Source organism: Neovison vison, chromosome 3 (genome assembly GCF_020171115.1).
Source record: "Neovison vison isolate M4711 chromosome 3, ASM_NN_V1, whole genome shotgun sequence".
NCBI classification, from domain to species: Eukaryota; Metazoa; Chordata; class Mammalia; order Carnivora; family Mustelidae; genus Neogale; species Neogale vison.
Genome location: NC_058093.1, coordinates 181,029,647 through 181,045,171, shown reverse-complemented (window position 1 = coordinate 181,045,171; position 15,525 = coordinate 181,029,647).

Here is a 15,525-nt window from a genome sequence, read left to right as displayed (position 1 = left end):
CCTTGCAGAAGGGCTCAGCTCAGTTCTGACTCTTCCCATCCCTTCTTATATTCCATCTTCATTTTACTTCCTGACCCAAACCATCTTAAGCTCCCGGACGCTGACTAGCTCATACTGTTCATCCATATGTCGGCTTTGCCCTCACACTCTGAAAACGCAGCAGAAATTGGATGTTTGAGTTTTTGGAGAGAATAAGGAGGGAATAAGGAGAGAATAGGTATGCTGTGGGGGGGGGGGGCGTGGGGGGGGAGGACTTTGCAGGCTGCCCCCCTGTTTTCTTCAAGAATAAGATGATGTCAGCAGCCCAAAGAGGAGAAACAGAGTTGGAGGTCTGCCTTTACTGGGAGGAGGTTCAGCTGACACCCCTCAAGAACAAAGTCTGTCCTGCAAAGTTAGTTTTAGAGATTTTAAGGTTTTCAGTGTGCCTTTGGCCCTCTCTCATACTGTGCCAGTCATCCAACCCAAGATTTAAGAGACTGGCTCGAATGCAGTGATATTTTTTTTTTAAAGATTTTTTATATATTTATTTGACAGACAGAAATCACAAGTAGGCAGAGAGGCAGGCAGAGAGAGAGAGAGAGGAGGAAGCAGGCTCCTTGCCGAGCAGAGAGCCCGATGCGGGACTGGATCCCAGGACCCTGAGATCATGACCTTGAGCCGAAGGCAGTGGCTTAACCCACTGAGCCACCCAGGCGCCCCAGTGATATGTTTTATCTGTCATCATTCATCTAGCAACCTATTTTTATTTTAAAGATTTTATTTATTTATTTGACAGACAGAGATCCCAAGTAGGCAGAGAGGCAGGCAGAGAGAGAGGAGGAAGCAGGCTCCCTGCTGAACAGAGAACCCTATGTGGGGCTCGATCCCAGGACCCTGGAATCATGACTGGAGCCGAAGGCAGAGGCTTTAACCCACTGAGCCACCCAGGTGCCCTTAGCAGCCTATTTTTAATAATAAATAGGATTCATTCTTCTTACTACAAATTATTGCAGTCCATACGATGGAAGCCACAGAAGTTGGAGAACAAATGGGAGATGAATCTGTTCAACAAGATTATAGGAGGAAGAAGAAATGAAATTTAATTTGAGATCATGCCTGTGCTCAGAGAGATGTTTCTACAGTCATCAACGGTGCATACAAAGCCTCTGTATACAGCTAGTGTATACTCGTCACCCTGAGGTCTCCTTGGGACCCCAGAGCCACTGATGATTCCCCTCTACCACATGTATCACTGTTGGCATCTTTACTCAAAAGATGTAGCAAAGCAAGCATGGGAAAAGGACATGAGCTTTCAAGACTTGATGGAGTGAATTTAAGGGGGTACATGGTATCACAGTTAGTCTGAATACAGCCAGTAATCACAATCTTAACAAATCAAAGCAAGGCTTCTGCTATAAATTCAACAATTGAGAATATTTATATTTTTGTCCTGCCATAAAGCTGAATTACATTTTTTGTTTTGTTTTGTTTTCTTGTGTGTGTGTGTGTGTGTGTGTGTGTGGTTGTTTTTTTGTTTTTTTAACAAACATTTCCTCCTGGAAGAGATCTTCCGGCAAGCTAAATTTTAAGCCTGCTATAAATTCATGCCTAATATAATATAACATTTCTTATCTGCAAAGGAGAATAAAACGATCCAGTCCATGAGCAGATAGAAAAGTGAATTGGAGTTTGGCGTTCATGTGAAGTACAAATAAAGTCATAAAATTAATGTGTGATAAGAGACTGGCCTTTATGACAGTATATAAGAAAACGCACCAATAATAAATTTGCTCAAAGGATAAACTATTTTTTTTTCCTGCCTGAAGCCCTTCTGGCTGTCACCTTGAAATGAATATTTATTAAGGGAATAAAATAAAAGCACTTTATATTCACTAAAGAAATGTGTTTAAATATATATGATGACAAAAATATAATAATAGATGATGAGGCAGACTGGATTTTTAAAAAATTGAATAAATCATATTCTTTAGGAAGAATGTGTTAGGAACATGTTTTTGGCATCTAATGCCCAATTCTTCTTAAGTCAAGAAGTGAAGTCAGTGAAGAATGAGAGGACCAATTTTTGGAAAGGGGGTCTCTGCAGCTACTTCTGAAGGACCTCAATCCGCCAATTAGCAAGGTGCCCAGGGTAGAGCGGGGCTATCTTGGCACGCCCGGAACCAGCCGCAGCTGCCCAGGGAGAGAGCAGACCTAGTGGAAGCTTCTTCATCAGGACCTCACAGCTTAGAAATCTCTTCCCTTGACCCCCGAAAAGCCAATTAAGGACTTAAGAGAAAAAGTTTTTCTCTTTTCCTGTGCACCATGGGTAACCCTACTGTGGAGATGAAAACCAGGTTCTTGAAGCAGGAAGGGCTCTTAGAGATTGTGTGTGTGTCCTTGAGCAATTTGGACCGAGTGGACCATGTTGGCTCTGGTTTCAAATGGAAGAGGATCTGCAATCATTTGGAACATCCCTGAAGAGAAACCAGTAGGAAAAAATGTTCAGTTGGAGTCCTTTGTGAGTATATGCTTGCTAGTTTTACTCTTAGACTGCCCTGTCTCTCAGCTGCTAAATTCTAAGCTCCTTGGTTACCCTTCAGAATCCTCTCTCCTCCATTCTTTACTGTCTGCCCTCATTCAGGTCTCAGAACTCTCTCTCCTTTGCTACCGAATGGTCAACGTGCCTTTGAATTTCTTTCTGTTTCCCCAAATCACGTGCCGCCAACCATGTGTCCTTCCGATGTCCAAAATCCCATCAGGTTCCCGTCACCCACTTCCATTAGGCTTTTGTCCTCTAGTCATGCTGTCCCAGTCCTCTCTGTGGCCTTGTCTCCCATGGCTTTCTCAACACTTGCCCTGCACTGACCCACACTTAGAAGTTCCCTCTTGAATGCTTTCTTTCCCTCTCTCCTCTGCCCAAAATTTTCCATTCCCTGGGGGCCTGATGGAATCCTGTCCCTTTTGGGAAGACTCCCCTCAACCCAACAGTCACATTCTCTGGGATTATGCATGAGTTTTCTCATCTTTCATTTAGCTCATGTCAATGAGACCCTTTAGAATGTCTGGGAATCTGTTTCAGAACACAGACCAGTGGTCTGAAGAGTATAGCTTTGAGGCTACTGTGCTGGAGAGTCTGTGGCTGCATGAGGGTTTAACTGGGAGCTCCTGAGGGCAGGATGACAGAACCTGGCTCCACAGTCATGACACAGTAGCTGCTCATGAGAAGTTGACTGTGTTAAACCAGCCTTAAGGGGCACAAACCAGTTAGCAGGTGTCTGTGAGCACAAGACAGCATTTTTAAGCCCTGGAAACTTTGTCTGACCTCGCAGTTAGCCCCAGGTAGCATTTTGTCACTCAACACTGACCTTGGCATTCATTTTCATCTTCCACCGCTACCATGAATAGTATCTTCTACTGTCATCTTGAATAATTGAATTAATTGTCCCTATAGTGAACACCGGTCTGTTGCCAGAACACTTCCCCTCCCTCCTGACAAGAATATCAAGTTTTTGTTATTTTGTCTTGTTTTGGTATTTTAAAACCATTCCTTCCTTCATTTTCAGCCATGTGGTTTGGGTGGAATACACCTCACCTCTGGGTCCAAGAGTCAGTTGTTATATTCCTATCTCCTAGTGACTAGGATGCATCAGGGAGGGGTCCAAAAGATCCCTTTGGTGACAGTTACTCATCCAGGAATGGGTCCATGATCTCCACTTGTCTTTTCATAGAGAAACTCAAGTCCACTTCTGTGAGTCCAGGTATCTATATATTCTATTCCCAGGCTTGATGGCATGAGGATGGGAGGCTTGGAGCTTTTGTGCATAAGGGAGTGCCTGGAGATGTACTGGAGGTTCACTGAAAACCCAAGAAGATGTTCAGCTAGTGGATGTGGATGTGGAAAGATGGTTCTTGCAGATATTGTTTGAGTCCTAGATCAAGCTCTGCCTGAAACCAATTTATCCCTGGATTCTCAGTCTCATGAATTGAACATTGCCTTCCTAGGACTAATCCAGTTAGACCAAAGTAGTTTTCCATTACTTGCAACCAAAAGTATCCTGATGTTTTTCTCATAGCCACATTTGTTGTTGCTCTCAATCTTCTTGCTTTCTGAAAGATTAGTCACCAACACTCAGCTTTTCCACCTTAGTTTCTCACTCTAGTGTGCTGTGCTCATTCAGATATATTGTTTATGGGTACATTTCTCTTACCTGTAAAGAGCCTCTCCATGTTTCTTCTACTTGGATCTTTCTTGGATCAAAGGATACTTCCCAGTTTTATAAAGCCATAATGTTCCTGGTCATATCTGCAAAAATCCTACTAAATGAGAAAAATTTGGAGACAGAGATTGCTAAAAAGAAATGAGGCCAATATACTTGCACAATATCTGGCAGTGTGCTCCAGTGTAACTATGTAGATTCATTGCATGGGTCCTTCCTCCCAGAAATCCTCCATCTACTACTGCCCTGAAACCCCCAAACCCCAACCCTCAGGTCTGGGCATATGCCCCAGGCTAGCCAATCCAGAATCCCTGGCCACAGTGATTGGTTCAGAGATGGACACACGATCCAAAGAGGCCCTTTCATTGTATTCACTGAGATTTAATATTTTCATTCCTGGGATTGTACACTAAGGCAATATATCCTAGGGTTGCTCATTATCCTCCCCAAGGAAGTTATATACAATAGGAGGGAAAGAGGCCAATGGTGAAAGGAAGTTGAAAAGCAGAACCAAGAAATTGATAGAGGCAATGGAGAGAGAGAGAGAGAGAGAGAGAGAGAGAGTGAAGGAGGGAAGAAATTGGATATATAGCCCCTGGATCTAGCTAAAACCATTATAATTGATAACATTTTGGTTTCATGCAGCAAATTCCCCCCTTTTTCTTTTCTCTTCTCTTTCATTTTTTCATTTGTTCTTTCTTTTCTTTTCTCTCCTCCTTCTCTTCCCCTTCCTCCTCCTCTTTCTTTTCCTCCTCCTTCTCTTCCTCCTCCTCTTTCTACCACTTCTATTCATTTGCCTGGAAAGGAAAAGTGTTTTAAAAACCATTCTTCTTGATTTAAAAATTTCGTGAGTTGTGTCATAAAAATATTAAGGAAGCCACATGGATACTCATCAGGCAGTTCTCCCAGTAAAGGAGGGAAAGTTCATTTGAATGAATAAGTACTTTTAAAAAAGAGATGTCCATTTACTCACCACTTAGGTGCACACATGTGTTAACATTTTGTCATGTTCACTTCAGATCAGTATTTTTTTAAGACATGAAATATAGTTAAAGTCTTTCCTTAGAAAGGATTTCATCTGGTGAATTCCCCCTCCTATCAAAACTATTTTAAACCAATTTTTTGTCACTTAAAATAGGAAGTTTTTGCTAGTAGGTATGCCCCTTGTCTGTGTACAGCAAACCCAAACAATCCAATTTGAAAATGGGCAAAGGACTCAAATAGACAACCCTGCAAAGAAGACACATAGATGTGCAACAAGCACATGAAAAGATGCTCGACATCACTAACCTTTAGGGAAATGCAAACCAAAACCATAATGAGATATCACTTCATACCCATTAGGATGGCTATTACAAAAAACAAAGCCAACAATGACAAAAAACAAAACAAAACAAAACAAAAAACAAAAAAAAAAAAAAAACAAAGAAAGAGAAACCAAAAACCCAGACAGAAAATAGCAAGTGTTGAGGAGAATGTGGAGAAATTGGAAAATTGTATGTTGCTGGTGGAAATGTAAAATGAAGCAGCTGATGTGGAAAACAGTATAGTGGGTCCTCAAAAAGTGAAAAACTGAATAGCCATATGATCCAGCAATACTACTTTGAGGTATATACTCAAAAGACTTGAAATCAGGAGCTCGAACACATCTACGTACGCCAACATTTATAGCCGTCATTATTCACAATGGCTGAGGAGTGAAAACATCCCAAGTTCATCAGTGGATGAAAGGATAAGCAAAATGTGGTCTATACACACAATAAAATACTATTCAGCCTTAAAAAATGGGAAATTCTTTTCATGTGTCTGATAGCCATTTGTATGTCTTCATTGGAGAAGTGTCTGTTCATATCTTCTGCCCATTTTTGGATATGATTTTCTGTTTTGTGTGTGTTGAGTTTGAGGAGTTCTTTATAGATCCTGGATATCAACCTTTTGTCTGTACTGTCATTTGCAAATATCTTCTCCCATTCTGTGGATTGCCTCTTTGTTTTCTTGACTGTTTCCTTTGCTATGCAGAAGCTTTTGATTTTGATGAAGTCCCAAAAGTTTATTTTTGCTTTTGTTTCCTTTGCCTTTGGAGACATATCTTGAAAGAAGTTGCTGTGGCTGATATCGAAGAGATTACTGCCTATGTTCTCCTCTAGGATTCTGATGGATTCCTGTCTCACGTTGAGGTCTTTTATCCATTTTGAGTTTATCTTTGTGTACGGTATAAGAGAATGATTGAGTTTCATTCTTCTACATATAGCTGTCCAGTTTTCCCAGCACCATTTATAGAAGAGACTGCCTTTTTTCCACTGTATATTTTTTCCCGTTTTGTCAAAGATTATTTGCCCATAGAGTTGAGGGTCCATATCTGTGCTCTCTACTTGTTCCACTGGTCTATGTGTCTGTTTTTATGCCAGTACCATGCTGTCTTGGTGATCACAGCTTTGTAGTAAAGCTTGAAATCAGGTAGCGTGATGCCCCCTGTTTTATTTTTGTTTTTCAACATTTCCTTAGCAATTCGGGGTCTCTTCTGATTCCATACAAATTTTAGGATTATTTGCTCTGGCTCTTTGAAAAATACCGGTGGAATTTTGATCGGAATGGCATTAAAAGTATAGATTGCTCTAGGCAGTATAGACATTTTCACAATGTTTATTCTTCTGATCCAAGAGCATGGAATGGTCTTCCATCTTTTTGTGTCTTCTTCAATTTCTTTCATGAGTGTTCTGTCGTTCCTCGAGTACAGATCCTTTACCTCTCTGGTTAGGTTTATTCCCAGGTATCTTATGGTTCTTGGTGCTATAGTAAATGGAATCAATTCTCTAATTTCCCTTTCTGTATTTTCATTGTTAGTGAAAAAATGTTCATCATCACTAGCCCTCAGGGAGATTCAAATTAAAACCACATTGAGATATCACCTTACACCAGTTAGAATGGCCAAAATTAGCAAGACAGGAAACAACATGTGTTGGAGGGGATGTGGAGGAAGGGGAACCCTCTTACACTGTTGGTGGGAATGCAAGTTGGTGCAGCCTCTTTGGAGAACAGTGTGGAGATTCCTCAAGAAATTAAAATTGAACTTCCCTATGACCCTGCCATTGCACTCCTGGGTATTTACCCCAAAGATACAGATGTCGTGAAAAGAAGGGCCATCTGTACCCCAATGTTTATAGCAGCAAAGGCCACGGTCACCAAACTGTGGAAAGAACCAAGATGCCCTTCAACGGGTGAATGGATAAGGAAGATGTGGTCCATATACACTATGGAGTATTATGCCTCCATCAGAAAGGACGAATACCCACCTTTTGTAGCAACATGGATGGGACTGGAAGAGATTATGCTGAGTGAAATAAGTCAAGCAGAGAGAGTCAATTATCATATGGTTTCATTTATTTGTGGAGCATAACAAATAGCATGGAGGACATGGGGAGTTAGAGAGGAGAAGGGAGTTGTGGGAAATTGGAAGGGGAGGTGAACCATGAGAGACTATGGACTCTGAAAAACAATCTGAGGGTTTTGAGGGGGTGGGGGTGGGAGGTTGGGGTACCAGGTGGTGGGTATTATAGAGGGCACGGATTGCATGGAGCACTGGGTGTGGTGCAAAAATAATGAATACTGTTATGCTGAAAATAAATAAAAAATAAATAAATAAATTAAAAAAAATGGGAAATTCTGACACACGCTACCACATGGATGAACCTTCAAGACGTTATGCTGAGGGAATAAGCCAGACACAAAAGGACAAACACTGTACAATTCACTTCTGTGAGGGACCTGGAGCGGTAAGACTCATAGAGAGAGGATGTAGACTGGTGGTCCCCAGGGGCTGGAGGACGAAAAAGGGGGAGTTAGTGTTTGATGGGTACAGCGTTTCTGTTTGAAGGGTGAAAAGTTCTAGAGATGAATGGTGATGATAGTTACACAACATTGGGAATGTACTTACTGCCACCGGATTATACACTTTAAAATGGCAAATTTTGTTATGTACATTTTACCACCACCACAACAAAAAAGGGAATGATTCTCAAAACTAGAGACCCAGGTGGAAGATTAGCGGTTGCCTGGGCTGTGGGGGAGGGGCTGCGGAACAGGGATTAACAAAGAGTACCAGGATGGTGTTGGGGTTGATGGAAACATTCTAAAAACTGATTTATGGTGATGATTATACAACTTGGCAAATTTCCTGAAAATCATTGAATTGTACACTTGAAGTGAGTGAATTATATGATATGTAAAATATGCTTAATGAGGCTGTAAAAAACCAGCAGTGTTTCTAGAAATATCGCACAGAACATTCCTAGCTCTATAGTGTTAATAGGAGTTCTTTAAAAAAGGGGGGGGGGAGGGGGGCTCTACACTCACCTGGTTTTGGGAAGCACTGTAGGTTTTTCCTGTCCAAAGGTTTACAAGACACCAGAAAAGGTAAAGTTCTGTGAAGGCATGGGGCAAAGAAGCCTAATTCACCTGTCCTCCCCCAGAATGTCCTCAGTGTTTCACAGGCACCCCCTTCCTCCCTCCAGAGCTCTCATTTACATCTCTCTGCCTAATGTCCTTTGGAACACACTTTAGCAAATGCTAATCAAATGTTTCCTAGACATTTCTTCAGTTGGCAAGCAGCTGCTTAAGATCTTTTTAATTGTTCTGTTGGGGTCCCTGAAGTTGCTTTCTCTACGTTGATGTCCACATAACTAGAAGGGATTATTCAGCTCAGTGAGTGCGAAGAACAGGAATGGAGTGAATACTTCAGCAGACTATGTCCCTCTGTGCCCCCAAAGCCAGCAGTTCCCCAGTGTGGCATGTATGAGGCATCTCACCCCCTCCACAGGGAGGAGACAGGAAGAGGGGAAGGCACTCCCTCAGCCCAGCTTCCTCCATTTCTCTTGTAGTACTGCTCTAGCTCTCATGAGGAAAATAGACCCTTTCTTGACTCATCAGAGTGACAGCCCAAGGTAAAAATATTAGGTAGAAACTTCTAGAATATAAAGCTAACTGAAGTAAAGAGTATTTATTGCACCCCCTCTGTACGCTAGGCACCACACTCAGGGTGTTCCTATGTCTCATTTAATCCTCTTGGAGCTCCTGTGGCAGGTAGCATTCCATTCCTTGACAGGGGAGACCTGAGGTGAGGGGGTTAAATGACTCCTTCTCAGCTTGCATCACACAGCCAGGCCTGGGTTCAAATGCAGCTTGTGCTCCTCCTATGACACCACACATCGAAACTCTAGCCAAATGCAGCTCAAGAAAGTCACCAAGAAAGGAAAACAAGGTAGAAAATGTGGTATTGACAGCACATGATTTGGACGAGGATGCTGGGTAATGATATGTGAAATACATACACACACACACACACACACAATTACACAGTTAAGGTTGTGATCAGGTGAGCGGCCTAGGGCACAAAGAGGCACAGAAGGGCGGGTGTCCTGAGGGGCTGTCAAGGTGGGGGGCAGCCACAGGAGCACTTCTGAGCCAGGCAAGTCCCCGCAGTGAATCCACACAGAGACAGGAAGTGCTGGTGACAACCTCAGGCCCTTATCTCCAGGGCTCAGGAACTCATGGGAAAAATGAGAACTCCAGACTGACATCAGCATATAAACAGGCCAGCAGTGCCTTCAGCCAAGCCAGGGAAAGGGTGGTGTTTCCTTCCCTGTCCCCCCACTAGTCTGGTGACCTTGCTGCCTTGTTGAGACTGGAGGTCGGGCACTCCCTGCCCTCCCTCCAGGAAAAGACCACATGCAAGGGGATCTCTAAGACCGAGGCCAAATGGACCTTCTTGCCTGCTGTCTGGATGAGGTTACGGGGCTCGAAACCAAAGCTGACCAGCCTCTGCACAGTCACTGACCCGTGGTGAGAGCTGGGTCTCTGGGCATCACCGCCATCTTGTAATGATGAATAATGAAGGGGCGAGCACATCCCATAAGCTGTCTCGTTTAACGGCAAAACTGAGACATCTCTGAAGTAGGTATTGTTGCTCCATTTTATGGAGGATGAAACTGAAAACACACAGAGGTGAAGCAATGTGTCTGAGTCTCAGAGAGAAGAAGGGTAGGAGCGAGCCCATGTCTCTGTGTGCAATGCCTACGCTCTCAACTGCTCATAGACAGGACCAAAGTCATGTGTTTCATGTCACCACGATGTTGATGGAAATACTGAGATTCTAAATCAATTCTATTTTGTTTATTTTTTAAAGATTTTACTTATTTGTCAGAGAGAGGGACAAGGGGAGAGAGAGAGAGAGATTGAGAGAGAGAGAACACAAGCAGGGGGAGCAGCAGGCAGAGGGAGGAGCAGGCTCCCTGCTCAGCAGAGAGCCCAATGCAGGGCTTAATCCCAGGACCCTGAGATCATGACCTGAGCCCAAGGCAGATGCTTAACTGACTGAGCCGCCCAGGTGTCCCGATTCTAAATCAGTTCTTGCCCCTGTCTTGAAAATGGCCATCTGGCCTTCTGCTTTGATACGAGCTTTTGTCACTACTTGCCTTGGGAGGGCAGTCAACACTACGGGCTCATTCAGTTCTGTGGCTGGGGTCACTTCTCCACTGCCCAAAGCCCAGAGGCAACACATGGTACAGAGTAGCTGCTTAATAAACACTTGTGAGACTTAATGAATGCCCCAAAGTCATCCAAACAGATGAACTGGAAGAAGTTCTAAGACTTCTAACTAACCATCAAGAGCTACCTGTCACTAGGTACCAGGAGGCCATCAGCTCCCTCCGGTCCTGGGCCCATCCTCTGTAGTTCCCTCTCCTGCCTCCCACTGTTCCTGCTCCAGCCGGGGCTCTGGGAGGACCCCCCAACCAGAACATCAGTTCTCCCACACTGCAGTGGACAATTCTGAAGATCTTTTAAAAAATACATGTATAACTTTTATTGCTCTCTTTTTCCTTACTGGAAAAGTAATACAGAATGTTCTTTTTTTTTTTTTTTTTTAAGATTTTATTTATTTATTTAAGAGACAGAAAGAGAGAAAGCAGGGGGAAGGGGCAGAGGGAAAGAATGTCCAGCAGGGTCTGTGCTGAGCATGGAGCCCAATGTGGGGCTGGATCTCACGACGCTGAGATCATGATCTGAGCTGAAATCAAGAGTTAAATGCTTAACAGACTGAGCCACCCAGGCACCCCCAAGAATGTTCTTAAAAAAAAAAAGGAAAAAAGAATAAAAGGTTGTGAGCACAAAGAAGAAACATACATAAGGTTCATCTGTAACACCTAAAACCGAGCAGTAATGAAGGCTTACCTTTGCCTTTATACTCTGAAATGATTTTCCCCCTAAGTCTGTGTATCTATTTACAAAAATGGGCTCATGTTATGTTTTGTAATCTTTCTTTTTAATGTATCTACATAGCGAACATTTTTTCATAATATGTTCTACAGCATAAATTTTGAGACTTGTCTGTATTTTGTCATTATAAATAATCTCTTATTTTTAGACGTTCAAGTTGTTTTTAACTTTTTCAATATTATGAAAAATTATTTAGTGAAGATTCTGTAACGACAGCTACATGCACATTCATGACTAATTTTCGGATGATAAGTTACCCGATGAGGAGTTCTGGGTTTAAAAAACATTTTATAAAAAAATATAGTTTAAAAAACTTTCAAAAACAATAGGAAAGCAACATACTCTCATTACATGTAATGTAGGAAATCCAGCGAAATAAAAAAAACAGTCAGCATTATCCATGGTAACCTTTCCTTCCCCCCACAACCATTGATAATAGTTTATTTTACCTTGTCTCAGGTTTTTCTATGTATTAGAAAGCATTCTAATCAATTACTTTACATACTTCTGCATTCAGTAGTTTTTAAGCATTATGTGGCAGGATAATTCATGTGGTTCAAAACTTGTCCTCATTCTTTGTGAGTTTCAATCTTCAGCCTCCAGGATTTTCCCAGAGGAGAAATGAGAAGCTGCTTGAACACTATGGGCATTTACAATAAACAAGCCACCCAGGACCATTTGAGGGGCTTCTGCTGAGCAAGCCTTTAAGTTTGAGTAGGACATGCATGTCCTGAGATGCTCTTTTTTTTTTTTAGTTAATTAATTTATTTTCAGAAAAACAGTATTCATTATTTTTCACCACACCCAGTGCTCTATGCAAGCCGTGCCCTCTATAATACCCACCACCTGGTTCCCCCAACCTCCCCCCCCCCGCCACTTCAAACCCCTCAGATTGTTTTTCAGAGTCCATAGTCTCTCATGATTCACCTCCCCTTTCAATTTACCCAGATCATTCTGGATGCTCTGTGACGGCTTTGGGGGAACGGGTGGAAGAAGAGGGAAACCAGGGAGGCTAGTCAGTGAAGTGCTTGAGGCAGGTGAAGGTGATGGGTCAGGGGGAATACAGCCAGATTGTGTTGGCTTTGGAGGATCAAACTTCCTATTAATCACAGGCATGACATGGATGGGGGAGGGAGAGACAAGCATCAAGGAATATAGCTTGAGTTTAGCTTTTAACCAATTGTATGAGTAGGATGTCACTTACTGAGATAGGAAAAGCTGGAAAAGGAATAAAGTTTGGGGTAAAATTTCCTTTTAGTCTGGGCAGATGGAGCCTTGATTTGGATTTAATTTCCCTTTGGAACAAAAGAAATGAGAAATTCTGACCCACCCTCAAAGTCAGCTATGCTGAGAACTCTCTCCCCTCTTGTCTCCCCTTGTACTGTGTGGTGTTTATCACATTCTAACTTCCACTGTAGGACATGCTTCTTATATTTCCACTATAGTTTTAAAGTTGTTAGGGCAGGTGTGGTTTGAATGTCCCTTATGGCTCTGTATTCTCTTCACTGCCTGCAACAAACAGCAGGCACTCAATAAATAGACCTTATTAGTAGATGTTAAATGTGTCATGTAACTCAAATGCTGAGAATAGAACAGGAATAAATTCACTGGTCTTGTAGAGGAAGCATTATTAGACCATTGTATAAATAAGAGGACAAATAACCCACCCAAGATCACAGAGAGATTGAATGCTAAAGTCAGAGTCAGATGCTGTCTAAGTCCAAAGCCCTTCTATTCCAACAGCCATTCTTGTACCTAAGACAAAGTGACACTTAAATCATTGTTCTATGTGACTCTTAAAAATGTTTTATGTATATTTGATAGCAAGAATTCAGAGAAGTCATACATTTTCTCCAGTTCCTTTGTAAAACCATACTATATTTTCCATTGAAAATTAAATCAGAAAGAGAGAGACAAACCATAAGAGACTCTTAACTCTAGGGAACAAATTGAACATTGCTGGAGGGGAGGTAGGTGGGGGAATGGGGTAACTGGATGATGGACATTAAGGAGGGCACGTGATGTAATGAACACTGGGTGTTATATGCAACTAATGAATCACTGAACTCTATCTCTGAAACTAATAATACACTCTATGTTAATTCATTGAATTTAAATGAAATAAAATTAAAAAAAAAAGAAAATTAATTCAGCAGGAAGAAAATGTCCTTCCTGTATCAGTTTTCTATTGCTGATGTCATGAATTTCCACATAGTTAATGGTTTAAAAAATTACAGTTTTGAGGTCAGAAGTCTGAAAAGGGTCTCACTGGGCTAAAATCAAGGCATCAGCAGGGCTGTGTTTCTTCCGGAGGTTCTAGGGAAGAATCCTCTTCCTCACCTTTTTTTGCTTCTAGAGGCCACCCACACTGTCAGCTCTTGGCCCCTTCCTCCATCTTGTTCTATCTATTATTGTGAATGGGGATATTAAAGTCCCATTTGTTATTGTAAAACTGTCTTTTTCTTCCTTCAATTCTGTCAGTTTTTCTTCATATATTTTGATGGCCTATCATTACATATGTATATGTTTATAATTGTTATATCTTCTTGCTATATTGAAACTTTTATTAATATATAACATCCTTCTTTATTTCTTGTAAAAAAATGTTTTGATATAAAGCCTGTTTTGTCTGATATTGATATAACTACCCCAATATCTTTTTGTTACTATTTGCACAGAATATCTTTTTTTCATCCTTTTACTTTTAATCTATTTGTGTCTTTATTATCTAAAATGGGTCTCTTGACAACATATAGTTGGAGCATGTGTTTTTATTAATTTTGCTTATCTCTTTTGATTGGAGAGTTTAATCCATTACATTTATAGTAATTACTAATAAGGAGGGGATTTAGTGTTTTCATTTTGCTCTCTGTTTTCTGTATGCCTTATACTTTTTTTTGTCCTTCATTTCTTACATTGCTATCTACTTTGTGTTTAGTTGATTTTTTATAATGAGATGTTTAAATTCCATTCTCATTTCCTTTTGTATATATTTTATAGCTATTTTCCTTGTGGTTAGCATGGGAATTATATTTAACATCCTAAAGTCATAACATCTAATTTGAATTTATAGCAGCTTAACTTCTTAATATATAAAAACTCTGCTTCTTTATATTTCCACTCCCATTCCTGTGTTGTTAATGTCACAAATTATATCTTTATATATTGTGTGCCCCAAACCATGAACTAGTAATTCCTTTAAGTGCATTACTCATATTATGGGAAAACAAGATTCAGAATTACCAAGTAAAGCTACAATAACACTAGTTTTAGACTAATAATTTTTTCTTCAAATGTGCTAATCTCTTAAATCATATAGAAAATAAGAAGTCCAGGTACAAATCATGGTTGCAACAATACTAGCTTTTATAATTGCCCATGTATTTACCTTTACTGATATCATTAATTCTTTTTTAAAATTTTGTAAATTCTGAAAACATTTTATTTATTTATTTGAGAGAGAGAGAGAGAGGGAGCATGCGCTGGGGGTGGGGCGGAGAGGGAGAGGGAGAAGAAAATTTCCCTTTGGGCTCCATTCCAGGACCTTGAGATCATGATCTGAACTGAAGATGAACCGAGTGAGCCACCCAGACATCCCTAAGAACTTTAATTCTTTTTCTGGTTTTGGGTTACTCTCTGGTGTCCTTTCCTCTCACTTTGAAGAAATTATTTGGGCAATTCATGCAAGGCAGGTCTACTGGTAAGGAACTTCCTTAGCTTTTGTTTATGTGGGAATGTCTTAATTTCTTCCTCAGTTTTAAGGACAGTTTTGCCTGATGTAGGATTCTAGGTTGATAGTTGTTTTGTTTTTGGCACTTTGAATATATCAGCCCACTGTCCTCTGGTTTCCAAAGTCTCAAGAAGTCTGCTGATAATCTTCTTGAGGGTCCCTTGCATGCAATGATTTGATTCTCTTGTTGTTTTCAAGATCTCTTTGTCTTTGGCCTTTGTATATTTTATTTTAATGTGACTTGGTGTAAGTCTCTTTAAGTTCATCTTAGTTGAAGTTCATTGAGCTTCTTGGATGTTTATACTCATATCTTTCATCAAATTTGGA